Here is a 15,750-nt window from a genome sequence, read left to right as displayed (position 1 = left end):
ACTGTTCTATCACGATCAGACCTCAAGCAAAGCATAATTTCATATCTTACATAAGCAACATTCAGGCGTAGAAGGATAATATATATCCATATTCCAAAGAGAAGAAGATGCCAGATGTATTATATAATGCCCATGTGATATTTTGAAGTATGCTTTGCTTGATGCCTCATTATGATAGAACACTAATTATAGAAAAATAAAAATGTATTTATTAAATCCTAAATTGCAAAAAATGCTGGAACAACATGTATCCTTAATTGTGGACAGGAGGTGTTTTTGTTTCTTTGAATTGAATACGTTTTTTCATATCTTTAGAGTATTCTTCAGTTACACATTCCGTCTAAATGTTATACATTGGAGATGTATTCGTATTGGTGCTACAATCAGTTTTTCAGCTTTCAGAACACTCTCGGCATAACGTCTGATAGGATGAATTGTGTTAGCTGAATCAAAATAATGCTACATCTTATGTGAAAATTTGATGCTATCAAGCTCCCAAAAAAATGTAATATTGTCAGTGCTCTCACTTTATATATGAATACCATTGGCTTGATTTTGGAGGATGGGTTACTGTGTTACAATGTGACTCATTTAATTTTTTCAGTTTCAATTTCAAGCAAGCTTTATTCAGTCTAAATAACCATCAAAGCAATAACTTACAACAATAAAATCAAGATCTATACATGATAAATATATAACACCAAAGTTAAAAAGTAGGTGATAAAAAATGAGATAAGAATACTGAAAAATGAGGAATCTGCGAGTGTACAAAGAGGAAAAAAATATTCTGATAAATCTTCACATATGTGCCCCGGCCTGTAGATAAAAAGGAAATATCAAAGATCCTTTTATTGACTGCTTTTAGCTTCCACATCGATAATTTATAAAAAGTACATTTATGAAACAAATGAGTAAGATAAGGTAAAATCAAAGAACAAATAATAAAAAATCACTTATAATCCTATTTTATTTTAAAAAGTATGTACGCATATGCCAAGCGGACGCAAGGAACTTGCTGACCGCACAAATTAAAGGAGAGGAGCAATCTCTCAACATCAGCCTAAGGGAATCTCTACATGTTCTCAACCCCATGTTTCGTCAAACGGGACGAAGCCATTTCCGCCGGGCAATGCCATAGGCAGGACAAATAAACATAAAGTGCACTACAGTTTCCACAGAGTCATTACAACACGGACATTTGTCGGATAACAGGGTGGAGCTCCAAGAACTGGAAAAGGACTTCAGAGGGAGACATCCATACCTAAATCGAGCATACAAACTTTTGCTTAGTTGATCAGTAATTAAGTCCAGAAAGGGTTCGAACTGGGGAAACCACTTATAATCGAGGAAGAGAGATGTCAGCCTACCATGTGAAGTACAAAGCAGATATTTTTCCCTAACATGGGACCAATAAGCAGATTTCAGGTGGTCCTTGTGAGCCCTCCTTAACTTATTGGGCTGGCTCCAAAAGTGACTGAGTCCCAAGGTATGGAACCATTCTGAAATGTGCTTGAACCAGGGGATAGAGAGTACGTTTGGTCTATCCAATAAGTCTTGCAAGGATTCCTTGTAAGTGTCTAGTTCAGGGGTAGTCCAGATACGAACCCAAAAAATTAAAGGCCTTAAACCTATTACATCGGAAATGCGAGGGAACCCTAGGTCCAAAAACACTGGAACCAGGGGCGTACTACGAGGACATGCCAAGAGTGATCTTGCTAAATTATTTTCCCCCACGGATAACTTGCTGGATTTAGAGCAACCCCAGACCTCAGCACCATAGAGCGCAGCACTCTGAGCCTTAGCTAAATAAATTTTAATAGCAGGGGAAACAACTTTCTCAATATTAGACATGTGAAAACGCAAAATTGCCCCTGCCCTATGTGCTAAGAGGGCTGAGCTTTTCCCTACCTGGGCCTGCCAGTTCATATCATTACTGATTCTTACCCCTAAGTAATCAATAGAGCATACCTTACTCAAGGGAACCTCATTATACAGAATGTTGCATCGTTTTGAGCTACCAGGACCAAAGATCATAAGTTTTGTTTTGCTGGAGTTGAGTTCCAATCCATGATCTGCACAAAACACACTAAACCTATCCAGAAGGGCCTGAAGGCCCATAGGTGTTTTAGAGATCAGGAGGGAGTCGTCAGCAAATAAGAGGATTGGAACTTTTGTATTCTTCAAAGTAGGGGCATCGTTTTGACAGTCAGTTACAACTTGCACTACTTCATTGATAAACAACGAGAAGAGGGTAGGAGCCAGGATACAACCCTGGCGTACTCCCCACCTGATGTTAATACGGTCAGTGAGTTCCCCCTGGCTGCCCCATCTTACTCGAGCATAGGTGTTCTTGTGTAATCTTTGGATTAGATGCACCAAGTTCAACGGGACGCCAGTTTTCTTTAGGACTTCCCACAACTTCTGCCTTGGAACAAGATCAAACGCGGACTTAAGGTCAACAAAAGCAACATACAAATTTTGTTTGGCCAGGTAGCGTATTTCCAAAGTAACAAAAAAAATCTAAAAACTTGGTCTATAGTGCTAATTTTTAAACGAAACCCAGCCTGAAGGGGAGAAAGAACCTGGGGCCAGATGTAGCTAAGGGTTTTTCCCATTCTGTGTCAATGGGAAAATGTGTTCTTACATATGGCCCCTGGTTAGCTTGGACCCAGTCCATTAGCCTATCAAGGACTTGACTAGAGAAAATCTTTTGAAGATTATCAATGAGGCTAATTGTGCGATAATTGGCTGGCAGACCCACACCTCCTTTTTTGTGAATAGGGATAATTTCGGCTCCGAGCCACGAGTCCGGAATGGGGCTACCTGCTGCGATGGCATTTCATAAAGTATTAATATACCACGCCCAAATGACGGGTTCAGACTTAAACAGGTCCCCCGGTATCTTGTCGGGACCGGGAGCCTTAGCAGGTTTCAGGGAATTAATAGCTGCCGTGGTTTCAGCAATTGTAAAAACAATGTCCTCCAGGGGACCCTCAGTTAGGGATCTACATTTGCCACCCGCATAGGTCTCGTAATGTAATTGCTCAAATGAGGCATAAATCTTGGAAAAATGAGACACCCATCTTTCAGGCTGGATGTGAAAATTAAGAATAACATTACCCTCTCGTTGCCTGTGAGTCAGCAACCTCCAAAAGGAACTCTTGTCTCGATTTTCGACTGCCTCCAGCAGCTTCTGCCAGATCTCAAATTCCCAGTTTTTCTTCGCTAGATTCAGGGCCTTAGTGTAACTGACTCTAGCGGTCCTGATCTCCTCCTGTGAATGCATGCGGAGGGCCAATTTAAGATTAAGCCTAGCAAAGTCGCAGTTATTGTTGAACCATTCCCTGGATCGGATAGCATCTGGAGTGTGTCTCACAGTGGTTTCTTTATAAAAAACATTCTGTAGAGATTTTATCAATTCAGCATGAATTTCCATGATTGGCAGACTATCGACCTCTTGCTTTTCAATACCGGAGAACAACTGTAGAAAGGAAGAATAAATTTGTTTAACTAAAAATGGGTTAGATATAACTTTTGGCCAACTAACACGAGTTTGCCTGGAGTTTAGGGAAGGGATCGGAACATCAGTGGTCTCTAGGTGTTGAGTTCTCCCAAATGCTTTGTTAAAAAGAGTAAGACATAGAGGATAGTGATCGCTGTCATAACGGAGTTCAACCTTCATGTCCAGAATATATGACCAAAGCCTGATGTCAAAAAAAAAATAATCAATAGTGCTGTACGAACATCCCGCTTGAAAGTGGGGGCACGATTAAGATCAGATCTGGTCCGATCATTACATTCCCTGAGTCCATGGCGTAGGCAGAGGGAGGCCATCTGTGTAGCCGCACAAGAACCAATACTAAGAGAATCATCCTTCACTTGGGGAATACCCCAGGAGTCATCCTCTTCAGATGTTAGATTACCTACAAGGTTCTTGAATACAAAGGAACAATTTATATCGCCCCCTATCACCAGATGGTTAGAAGGATGCAAGGATTCCATGTGCTTAACTAGCTGGGCAAGTGTTCTTGATTCCATATTGGGGGGACGAACCTCGCATACACGTTGACCAAGGTCATTGTGAAACCAGGGTGAAATATAAGTCTCACACCCAATAGATCTAATGAGTTAAGGGATAGTACAAAGTGTTCACATTGTAGTTTCTTCTTCACTAAAATCATGAGCCCACCCATAGGCCTACCATAGCCTCCCGAGGCAGGCTGGGCTGCGACAAAATGAGTTGTAAACCCCTCAACATATATAAGTTCTTCCGCCCAGGTTTCCTGGAGAAGGCATAAGTCTTGCTTAGAGATAAAATGTATCCATCCAGGATCTCCCAAATTTTTCCTTATTCCGGCTACATTCCAAGATACAATATTAAGTGCAGAGGACACAGATGTAGTCACAATGTGACTCATATCCTGTCTGCCTTATTGCAAGTGCCATACAGTTGCATGACATTAGCTCTCACAGCCCCCACAGCTACATACCCTGGCCTGAGAGCTCCTGATGCAGTCCAGGAGCCAGGACCTCTATGCACTTTACAGGGGGTCCCCTCTAGTTTCATTACACCACTGGTGCCATAGACTATAACACACTTGTAATAAGACGGACAGGATATTTGTCACAGAGTGATGGAGTAAGTGTGGCACAATGGTTAGAGCAGCAGACCATGATGCAGAGATCTGGCCTGGGACCAGGGTTCAATTCCCCCCTCTGTGGGTCTTGGGCTCAATTCCTTTGGACCAGATAATTCTTGCCTTGGTGCCTAATCTAATTAATGAGTCCCACTCTGTAACTCTGGGCAATACCTTGCTTAATCTCCAAGTGCCCCTGACAGCGCTTGGATGCCCGGCTTCACCATGGGGCTGTCCAGGATTGGGCGCCCCACAGGGAAAAGCCAGGAGGGGATCCACAACGGTATGCGTACTGCGCCTTGAGACCCTAATGGGTGAGTAGTGCGCTATAAAAGTGCGAAGTTTACAGTTTACAGTAACCTGTCCGCCAAATCAGGGTCTATATATGATTACTTTTATTATTAATGCAAGGTATCCCACACTACCTAAATCCTCTTATTGTTTCTGCAGAGAAACCTTGATCCCCATATTTGGGATGGATGCCTGACTTTTCTTGAATTTTTGCAAATGCCCCAAAGTAGCACCCCACATGGGGCCACTGTTAATTCCTTCTTTTTATTTTTTTGAATAACCTGAGCAGATTCCACCACTGCTGTCCAAAAGGGGATAGTCTCACTTTCTAAATGCACTGGAGAAGAATTGGTAGGATCCAACATCACTTTTTAGAGGTGCCAGTGATTAAAAAAAAGATTGCCTGTTGACCCTGAGGTGTGTCTCTGTGTCCTTGTGGGCTACAGGGGATGCAAGGTATCTTGGCCACATAATTAAAGCATCTTATTCCTCTTCATAGGTGGTGCCATATGAATTATAGATTAAGTATTCCTATGAAGGGCCTCAACCCACCTGCTGCCATGGAAATGATCAATAATGCATTCTTTCATTTTTGCTTGAGGAAAATCAAGAAAGGAATCAGCTGCGCTGCATATGTCAGCCTCACCCTCGACAAATGTTCAATGGTTAGACCTTCCCCTCAAGCGCCAGATAGATGCATCTTCACTTTCTTTATGGGCAGAGGAGAATAACAATCAGGACATTCTATAACACTCTTGCCACTCATATTGCTAGACAAGTGTGTTTTAGTAACAATTGTTATTTTGCTCTGAGTGACATTTTCTCTTTGTGTGCCTCACGTCTTTGTTGCATAGGTACACTCTCATGGCCACATGCTCCATCTAAGACCTTCACTTAAACATTGGAACCATCTGTGATGGTGACCAACCAAACTACCTCTGCCAGAGCTCAGATTGGCTCTTTACCATTAAATCTTTAAGGAAACGGCATTCACTTGAAATTGCCGCAGTGGCATTTTAGGGTAGCTAAGTAGCCACTTTTCGATTGAACATTTTCAGTAATAGCCACAGGACCATTATTCTCTTCATTCTCAGTGCAACAAAAGTGAAAGCCAACAGAAGCATCATGTTGGACCCCAAGGACCCTCTGGGCAGACCCAACAGAAAGAGAAAGGGTGAAAAATATATCACAGGACACCGGCAATAAATAAATATCTAAATAAATAAATATTTGATTAATTAATCAACTGTCTGCCACCTAAACTGCTGGGCACAAATTCCCACAACCAATTACCCTAAATGTGGTAAATATAATCGGTGACAAAAACGCCAAAGGAAACCATCATTAGGAGGCAGGTGACAGAGTATTTGAAGAAACTTCCATTCGAGTTTGTGAACTTCAACATTTGCAAACACCCTTATTCACACTGCACTTTTATATTTAATTAGTCTAACTACAGTACGTAGTAAATTGTTAATTAGTACAGTATGCCATGAAATAGACGAAGTGGAGAGTTTCAAGACTGTAAAGCATGCAAAAAGAGAACATAGCTAAGTTAAAAAATGACAAGAAACTCAAATTGATTGCTATGGTAAATGTTTTTTTTTTTTTAAACCACTTAAAACATGTCTTGCTTGAGACAGAAACATGAACTGACAGTACACTTTTATTTCGAAATTATGGAACTTTTAAGTTCAGCTATTTTTCGTGTATTTGTATAATAAATCAGACACTAACGTACATTTCTTTATGTTGTGGGGCGTGCGTACATAACCTCATTAAAAAACGATTTTCTTTACAAAGCTTGAGAAAGGCAATCGTAGTGAGAAAAAATGCAGTATACAAATGTCAAGAATTAAAACACGAAGGTATTGGCAACCTGTATGTTTCACCTATTGCTTATTTACAATCTAATATTTTACAAACATATTTTCAGAAACAGAATTGAGTAAAGGAGCAGCTTTATATTCTATGGCGGTCACTCCTGCAATACATCAGTAAAGTGACAGATTCTCTTTATTTGTAACATCTCTATAAAGAGTGGCAATAATTTGTAGCAGGTAGCCTGGATATGTTTTATGTGCTCCCAATGTGGGGTTTGATATGCTTCTTGTGAGTTTAAAAGCCAACCACCCTAAAGAGAAAAGGAATCGTCAGAGCAATAAAAGAAAAAAACACAAGGACATGCCAAGGAAAAGAGTTATTGATTTTTACAGACTTCAAAAAATTTACTATTTCGAAATTACTCCCCAACAAGGTCAAAGAACTTTCCAGAACATGACTTCCGAGATGCCATGCTGGTATTTAGTCTGGAATGATTGCTCATGTTTAGATGAAGTGACTGTAATTCTAAATGGCAAAATCAAAAACAGAAATAAACACATTACATAATGTTGCACCGCTCATAATACATATGTTTAAAGGGCAATGTATTTAATATTGGTAGGTTTGGTCTCCTGAACCATTGATAGGGTTTCTTTCAAGTAGAAAACCTTGGATTTCATGCATTCGCTTGACTATATTCGATTAACAGGGCTAACTATAGTGTTACTGTACATAACATCACTTGTGCAACATTCCCAGCGCTCTAAAACTAGTTCTCAAATTGAAACACAAACTTCACTGTACTTGGTGCAAGATTTGTCTATTATTTCTTTTGTAAGAACCTAACACAGAAAGCAGATAACTGAACTCTTCCCTCTACAAAGTGCAACAGTGCAAAATGAGCCTTTCCAAACTCAGGCCCAGCTTTATTGATATCCCTGAACGCAGCACAGCAAGAGACTTTGCTCTGCTACACTGCTCTGCATAAAAGGAAGAGAGCAGAACTGCACCATATTTAAAAAGGTATGGCACAGTTCAGCTACCCCCTTGTGCTGATGCTCTTTGGACTGCCTAGCACCAATGCAGGCACCCTTGTGCATGGCATCATGGTGCATGCCTTAGGGTCACAAAACCCTTTTTACAAGAAGGGGTTCTGTCCTGCACAAAAAACATAATTTGAGGCTTCTTCCTCCTTGTAGTTGAGCTACAGAATGTGCAATGCAGCCCACATGCAAAGCGGAAGTAATGCGGCGAAACAAAGATATTTCTCCTTGTCATGCCAGCTTCAGGCAGGTGCACAATGTTGGTGCAAGCCCATGTTTAAAGTCATTGAAAATATGGGTTCAAGTCAAAATACATCAATGGATGCACAAAAATGTCCATGCTCCACTAATAGTATATCTAGTTGATGCAAGGTGATGCAAGGCGACGATATGGGCTGCCTTGCTTTACTTCTGTTTAAAAAAAAAGCCAGACCAATGAAGATGAGGATGGATAAGCACTATTTGTTCTGTTGGTGGGATGTGAAAGTGTCTCCCAAAGTGAATTTACAATTTGTGGGATATCATTTTCATACCCATAGACAGAGAAAAACATGATGGTGCCTTCTCTGTGATGAAATGGGCAGACAAGAGTTGCATCTATTGCAAATCAGTTCAAATACTTTGAAGGCAGCCAGTCAGAATGACTGAAACATTCTGATCCCATCAGAACGTGTCTCCATGGTTAGATCAGACTGATATCCTAGTAGGCAGTGATTCAGATAGTTAAGGGTAGGTGACTCCTCCATGGATCCTTCTGCAGATCCAGAAAGGCGTGACCAAGTTGAACTCACAATATTTCCCCATGATGGGCCACAAAACCCATCATGTTTCCAAGTTCACTGAGAGAAGTGGGTTGAAGTGAATTAGATTATTATTTGGAAAGAACAACTGCCCACCTCAAGGAATAATCACACATTTTTGTCAGAATTAACCCTCAATGTGACTAAATGGACCAGAGCTCAACCCTCCTGGCTGCTATAGCACAGTGTAGACAGGCTTAACCCAGGGTAGTGTGTAAGTATTTATGCAGTACCAAAACAGTAAGAAAGTCAAAATGCCAAGCCATAAAAACCCCAAACTAAATTAGAAATCCAGAGTAAAATTGTATTAAGACAACCCACCTCAAATAATAACCACACTCCTTGTCAGGGTGAACCACAAAAGTCACTAAATAAACCTGTGCTTACCAGTTCATAGCTTGGCACAAAAAACAGTGAGGCCTAACTCAGAGGCAATGTGTAAAGTATTTATGCAGCATTCAAACAATAATAATGTGAAAATAAAACGAAACAAAAATCCCAAACCAATTTAGAAAAAGAGAGTAAATTGCCATAAATACAATGACACTAAAACAACAGATCAAGAGTTACGATTTTTTAACTTTTGAGGTTCAAAATAGTGCCAAAAAGAACAAAACAGTTATGGCAGTTGTTAGACCTGGCAGATTTTTGGTGTGTCTCCCCTGTCTTTTTGCCTTCTGACCTCCTGTCTTTATGCTATACTCGACTCTGTTTTTGCTGGTTTATTGTCTCTGCACACTTTACCACTGCTGATCAGTGCCAAAATGCAAGTGCTCCCTATGTAAATTGTATTGGTGATTGGGTTATCCATGATTGGCATATATGATTTACTGGTAAGTCCCTAGTACAGTGCTCTGGAGGTGCCCAGGACCTGTAAATCAAATTCAACTAGTGGGCCTAAAGAACTGGTTGTGCCACCCATATTAGTAGCCCTGTAAACATGGCTCAGACCTGATACTACAGTGTCTGTGTGTGCATATGTAAACTGCCAATTTGACCTGGAAAGTATAACCACTTGCCAGGCCCAAACCATCCCTTTTGTTACATGTAAGGCACCCCTAATGTAGGCCCTAGGTAGCCCCATGGGCAGGGTGCAGCATATTTAAAAGGTAGGACATGTACCGGTGTGTTTTACATGTCCTAACAGTGAAATACTGCCAAATTCATGTTTCACTGTTGCAAGGCCTATCTCCATCATAGGTTAACATGGGGGCTGTCTTCAAACAACTTTAAAGCGCAGGTTCCCTTTGAGGGCAGATATAAAAATGGAGTTTGGGGTCTCTGAACTCATAATTTATAAATGCATCTTTTAGTGAAATTGGTTTGTAGATTGTGAGTTTAAAAATACCACTTTAAAAAAGTAGGCATTTTCTTGCTTAAACCATTCTGTGACTTTGCCTGTTTGTGGATTCCCCGTCTGGGTCAGTGACACAAAGGGAGCTTGCATATCCTGATGAACCATCTGAGCTAGAGAGGAGGGAGGAGTGGTCACTTACACCTGAAAGGACTGTGCCTGCCCTCACACAATGCAGTCTCCAACCCCCTGGTGAGTGTCTGGGTCCTGCCCTGGACAAGGAAGGATCTTGCAAACACTTGAGACTTTGCTTTGAAGTTTGCCATCTTCAAAGGCAGAAAGGTGTATAAGTATTGGACCCAAAACCCCAGATTTTTAGAATCTTTCTGGAATCGAGAGGAACCTCTGCCCAAGAGAAGAGCTAAAGAGCTGGAGGAGGGGTACTGTCCCTCTGCTGTGTTGCTTTGCTGGACTGACTTGCAGTTGATGCTTCTGCCTGAAAAGAGTGCAACGGGTGAACTTTGCTGTGTGTCCTGCTTAAGTAAGTTCTCCAAGGGCTTGGAGTAGAGTTTGCCTCCTGTTGAAAGTCTCAGGGACACCAAAAACTTCAGTTTCCTCAACTTGCAGCACTGAGAACTGTGTGTTGTGTGCTGTTCAAGAGGGGAAACCACTGCACCGCTGCCACCGACGCTGCTGGCCTGCTCTGTGACCTGCCGAAGGCACACAGAGCTGCACTACCCCGCTTCGCACCACGATCTTGGTCTCATCGATGCCATCATCGAACAACATCATTGAGCCGCTGCTCACACAGCGACCTGTGGGCCCCACACCCTGGCAACTCCCGCTCACAACGCAGCCTGGGCTTCACCAACGCCACCGCTCCTGCTTACACTGGTGCCGCTCCCTGCACTGTGGCCTGTGGACACCGCTCGTGAGGAGCACAAAGCACGGTCCCATTCCACACCACAGCCCCAGTCCACTGACGCCAGCACCATCGACTCCAGCATTGTCACCAGGCATCCTTGCCTGCACCATGGCCTGTGGACACCGCTCGTGAGAGACACAAAGCACCGTCCTGTCCCACACTGCCAGCTGGGCCTACCGCCAACAGCACTTCAGCAACTGCGACGCCACAGCCTGTACCATGACCTGGTGACACCGCCCCCCTTCACACCGCAGCCCTGGTTTCACTGACGCCACTGGACACCATCACCAAGCCGCTGCCTGCATCGTGACCTGTGGGCACCGCACAGCGCATCATCCTGCTTCACACCACAGCCCCGACGCCATCCACACCAGTGCTCCTGACTTCATCAGCCCAGAGTTCGATCTGCAACGCCTGTGACTTCAAGGGCTCGACGACTCTTGCACTGACCTCTGAACCGACCCCGCAACAGCAGAGGCGCTGCTCTCCGGAGCTCATCGCAAGGCTCATGAAGCCCTGCAATTCCAAAGGTACTATTTGTGGGTCTTCCCGACACTGTAGCTGGCCAGCGATGCCATGGCCGGCCTGAACCGTTGGTTTTGTTGATCACGACGCCATGATAGCCCCAGGTGGAGCTATTGATTTCAAGGAACTGTATTTTTGAGTAAATCTTGCAGAATTCACATATCCATTACTGTATGTTGGATTTTTATTGTATTTGGTCTTGTTTTATATAGATAAATATTGGTTATTTCTCTAAAACTGGTGTGGTGTCCTTTTGTTGTGTTTTCACTCTATTACTGTGTGTCATGTGCAAATGCTTTAGACAATGTTTCTGAGATACACCTGACTGCTTGTCCGAAGCAACCAAGGGGGTAAGCAGGGGTTATCTGAGCGAGTATCTCCCTTATCCTGACTAGAGTAAAGGTCCCTACTTGGACAGGGTGCAAACTGAATGCCAACTAGAGACCCCATTTCTAACAGCAGTCATCTGTTTGCACTTGACCAGGACAAAGTCAAACATTAAGGCTGACTGCAATGGAGGGCAGGTCAAATACAGGGACCAGGTTTGTCTCAATAAAATGTTGTTCCTTTGGACTTAGGGTCAGTTATACTAAACTCAGTTTGCAAACAAGCGGTCGCAATTTACGACTAGTATTTTTTGTGACCAGAGTGCTATTCTGCAAACCGACCTATTTATTATTAGGACAGTTCATAAATGGCCGATTTCTAGTGGATCACAAATTGATCTAGATCATGAATATTAATGAGGTAGGTTCCAATTTGTGACCCACTATGAATCACAGCAATCACAGGCAGGTGGCCTGTTGGGGGTTAGCAGACCACCATGTCTGTGACTGCTAAATAAAGCAATTAGTTTTTTAAATGCAACCCATTTCTCTTAAGGGGAAACAGGATGCCTTATAAAAATGAAACATTTAACTTGCATATTTAAAGAGTCGACATTGGCTCATGGAACCGCTGCATACTCTTAAAAAAACTTTTTTTAACATTCTCAAAGGGGAAGGGGGCCCTTGGGGACCACTGCACTTCTTCTGTCAGTACTAAAGCTTTCTGACCAGATACTGGTCACTAAACATTATTATATATCATTCCGATTGGGTATTTGGAAGTGATGCCCTAAACATGAACCTTCCAAATACCAAAATGGAATTGGGTCTCAACTCAAATTTCTATTCAGTAATTTATTACTAAGTCACAGTTTGATGTTTGTACATAAAAAAGCATTTTTGTTAGGCTATTTCTGACCAAACATTTGTTTTGTACATGTGTCCCTTAGTGAAATGCAGGTCAAAAAGCCCTCAGTGGGGCAAGGAGGCAGTTTGTGGCTGAAGACAGTTCTTCATCATCGGCTGGCCATCTGCTGAGGTCTTATGAAGCTGTTCACTTTTGGTGAGAAAGCTCTGAGCAGGAGAAATTTGAATGTGATCCCAAGGGAAGGTCCCTCGTGGCCGGACACTTTTTTGTGCTTTCGTCCTGTGAAAATTTCTACCTTCAAACTTGGGCACTTTTTTGGAGCTCGAATTCTTTCAGCAAAGCAAGACGGCAGGCCTTAGCCAAAAAGGGCACCACAAATCCAGACACCATCTCTTCGAAGCCCAGCTGAATCGAATTTGCTGCTGCTGCGAAGAACGAAGTGGGAACAAAGTGGCCCAGTGGTGATGCACTTTCTTTGAATCCACTTGCCAGGCGTGGCCCGTTACTCCATCGGTTCTCAGAACAAAAAGTTTGTAAAAAGTTTAGAAGTCCTAGGTTTCAGAAAACTTCAGGAGAAGTACCCCCAATCAAGTGTCCAGCACCACTTAGGTGTTAGGATTCACTCCAACAGAGGCCAATAGTTGGGTCCAGGAAAAGTACATAAGGAACTGGTTAACTAGGCAGCTACAAGTAGGGAGGCCTCTGGAAGCTTGTTGTGTCCTTGTAGCTCAAACAGGATGTAATTGAAGTGACCCCTGGAGTTACTTCTGGGGTCCTAGGTTCAAGGCAAGAATGTCCAGTGTTCCTTCAGGTCCTTCAGACAGCAGAGCAGTCCTACCGATCAACACAGGTCCTGGACTGTTCAGAAGGGGGGTACTTAGAATGCCACATTTATGCCCAGTGCCAGCCTGTGGGTTAGAGAAACTCCTGGCCATTGCCTACCCACTTTTACAGTGTTGTTTGTGTTTTACTGTAAAGTATCCCATAGTCCCCCTAAAAGTAACATGGGTGGCATATTTACCCATTGTGTACAGCTCCCTGTGCCCACCTAGCAGTGTTGCTATGATAATTTGCAAACCCTCCCTTTTGGCCACTCAAAACTGGTTCTGGGGGCAGCCTCTCTATCACTGGAATTTGTGCCTGGTTGGCAAGCAGGACAATGGAAGGGGCAGGCCGAGGCGTGAGCTGCATCTGCTTGTCATAGGGAAGACACCTTTTGAAGTGTAAATAAGTTCCTGGGAACAACCCAGATGGCCATCCTGTCAGGGGGAACAGCACCTCTCCACAATTAAGCCCTTTGTCCACTGTCTTGGGCCAATACACATCTCACCACAGAAGAGCCGCTAACAGTCAGGTGACACAGAGCACTCAAAGAAATATGCATTTGGCTTATACATAAAAATGTCAACTTTCTAAAAGTGGCATTTTCAAACTAGTAATTTAAAACCTGACTTAACAAACCAGTCAATACATTACAGTGGGTTGGAGACAGATTTCTAATGCCATCAAAATAATTGAGGGGACCACACAAATGTTTTTCTACAAGAAATTCTAATTTAAATTTGATCCTCAAATGCTGTTAAAGTCTTAAATTCATTCTCCTCTCCATTTGAATTTTCTGGTCAAGATCTTCATCCATCCCTTAATGATATAACAATAGGTAATGCGTGTACAGCCACTTTATCTCTCATTGCAGTCTTTAATTAATGACTATTCGGCAAGCATCAAAAGTGTCCCTTGAAAACACAAACTAGAACCTAAGATTGCGAAACGTCTGCTATTTAATGTCACAACTATGAAAGTCTTATGCCACAATGCAGGATGATAATGCCCCCTGCAGGATGCCTGTGTAAAGGCAGATATTTTTATGTTGTAGCTTTCATTGACCAAATTGTCTTCCACAAAATTTCCTTTGCATTCAGTCCTAGAGGCAAGAATTCCCTCCTACCTCAGTGGATCTCACACATTTCCCGTCAAGGAGCACAATTTGTGTGTTTCAGATCACAATCCGGTTCTGCTTACTCTGAGGTGACAAAGAACTTTACCCCACAACCCAACATGAAAACTGAAGATGGAGTCCTTAGAGGACCAGGCCGCCCGGACTTCGGTGGGAGATAGCATACAACAGTACTTCAAAGATAATGCTGGCACGGCCTTGACCTTTCAGGTGGGGTGGGATGCTTTCAAGACCGTGCTCTAAGGCAGGTGCATTGTGGTGTCAATGGGAGTGAGACACATGTTTTTAGCCGAGATCAAGTCTTCTGAGAAAGTGCTGTAGATGGTTGAACAGCAAAGGTCAGGTCACCCAGAGGCCCAACCAGAACTTTTAAAGGCCAAGGAAGGCATCGCAGAGACGGTGGAAAAATTGGGATGCTTTGATTATAAGGACGATATGACCAGGCTACATGCAGAGCGAGATTGCACGGGATCACTTTTGGCTTGGCTCATAAAGCCTGGAAAATGGGGATCAGTTATAGTGGAGATTGAGACTGATCAGGGAACCAGAGTCTGCCGACAAGCGGATATTGATTGTGAGTTCTACACTTATTACTCTGACTTCTATAGAAGCACCACAAACGGGTCCATTGGTGAAACAGAAGCTTTTCTAGTGCTATTGACATTCCTAACATTATCTCTTGAGGAGGTACAGCAGCTGGGAGGGGAGATCACCCTGTCAGAGGCTGTGTGGCTATAAAAGTTATGGCTCGAGGTGAAACACCAAGAACTGATGGGCTCCCGGTTGAACCCTATGCTATTCGGGGATGAACTGGTTCCCAAACTCGCCGTCCTCTAGAAGGTGGCTAAAGATATGGGTCTCTTACTGTCTTCCGCCCGTGAGGCCCTGATAGTGCCCCTGCTCAAACTAGTCAAACTGGCTTAGGATAAGAAGGCATACTGACCGTTATTGATGTTAAACATCGATTATGAAATCCTTAGCCAAATTCTTTCAACCAGACATATGGAGACTCCACCTGATAATAGAGACAGATACCTTGGATTGAGATGAAGAGGCAATCTTCACGGCAGATATAAAGAAGGCCTATGACAGACTAAAATGGGCATTTCTCTATGCCATTATGTAGTGTTTTGGCCTAGGGAGAGGATTTGTGGCCTGGACCAGTCTGCTATATGTGTATTCCACAGCCAGAATGAGTACAGGGCACACTATCTCTGAAAGTCATTGTGTGAGTCACGGAACCAGACAGAAGTGCCCTTT

The sequence above is a fragment of the Pleurodeles waltl genome, chromosome 10 (genome assembly GCF_031143425.1).
Source record: "Pleurodeles waltl isolate 20211129_DDA chromosome 10, aPleWal1.hap1.20221129, whole genome shotgun sequence".
NCBI classification, from domain to species: Eukaryota; Metazoa; Chordata; class Amphibia; order Caudata; family Salamandridae; genus Pleurodeles; species Pleurodeles waltl.
The sequence above is the reverse complement of the archived record's forward strand: the minus strand, read 5'-3'. Positions refer to the sequence as shown.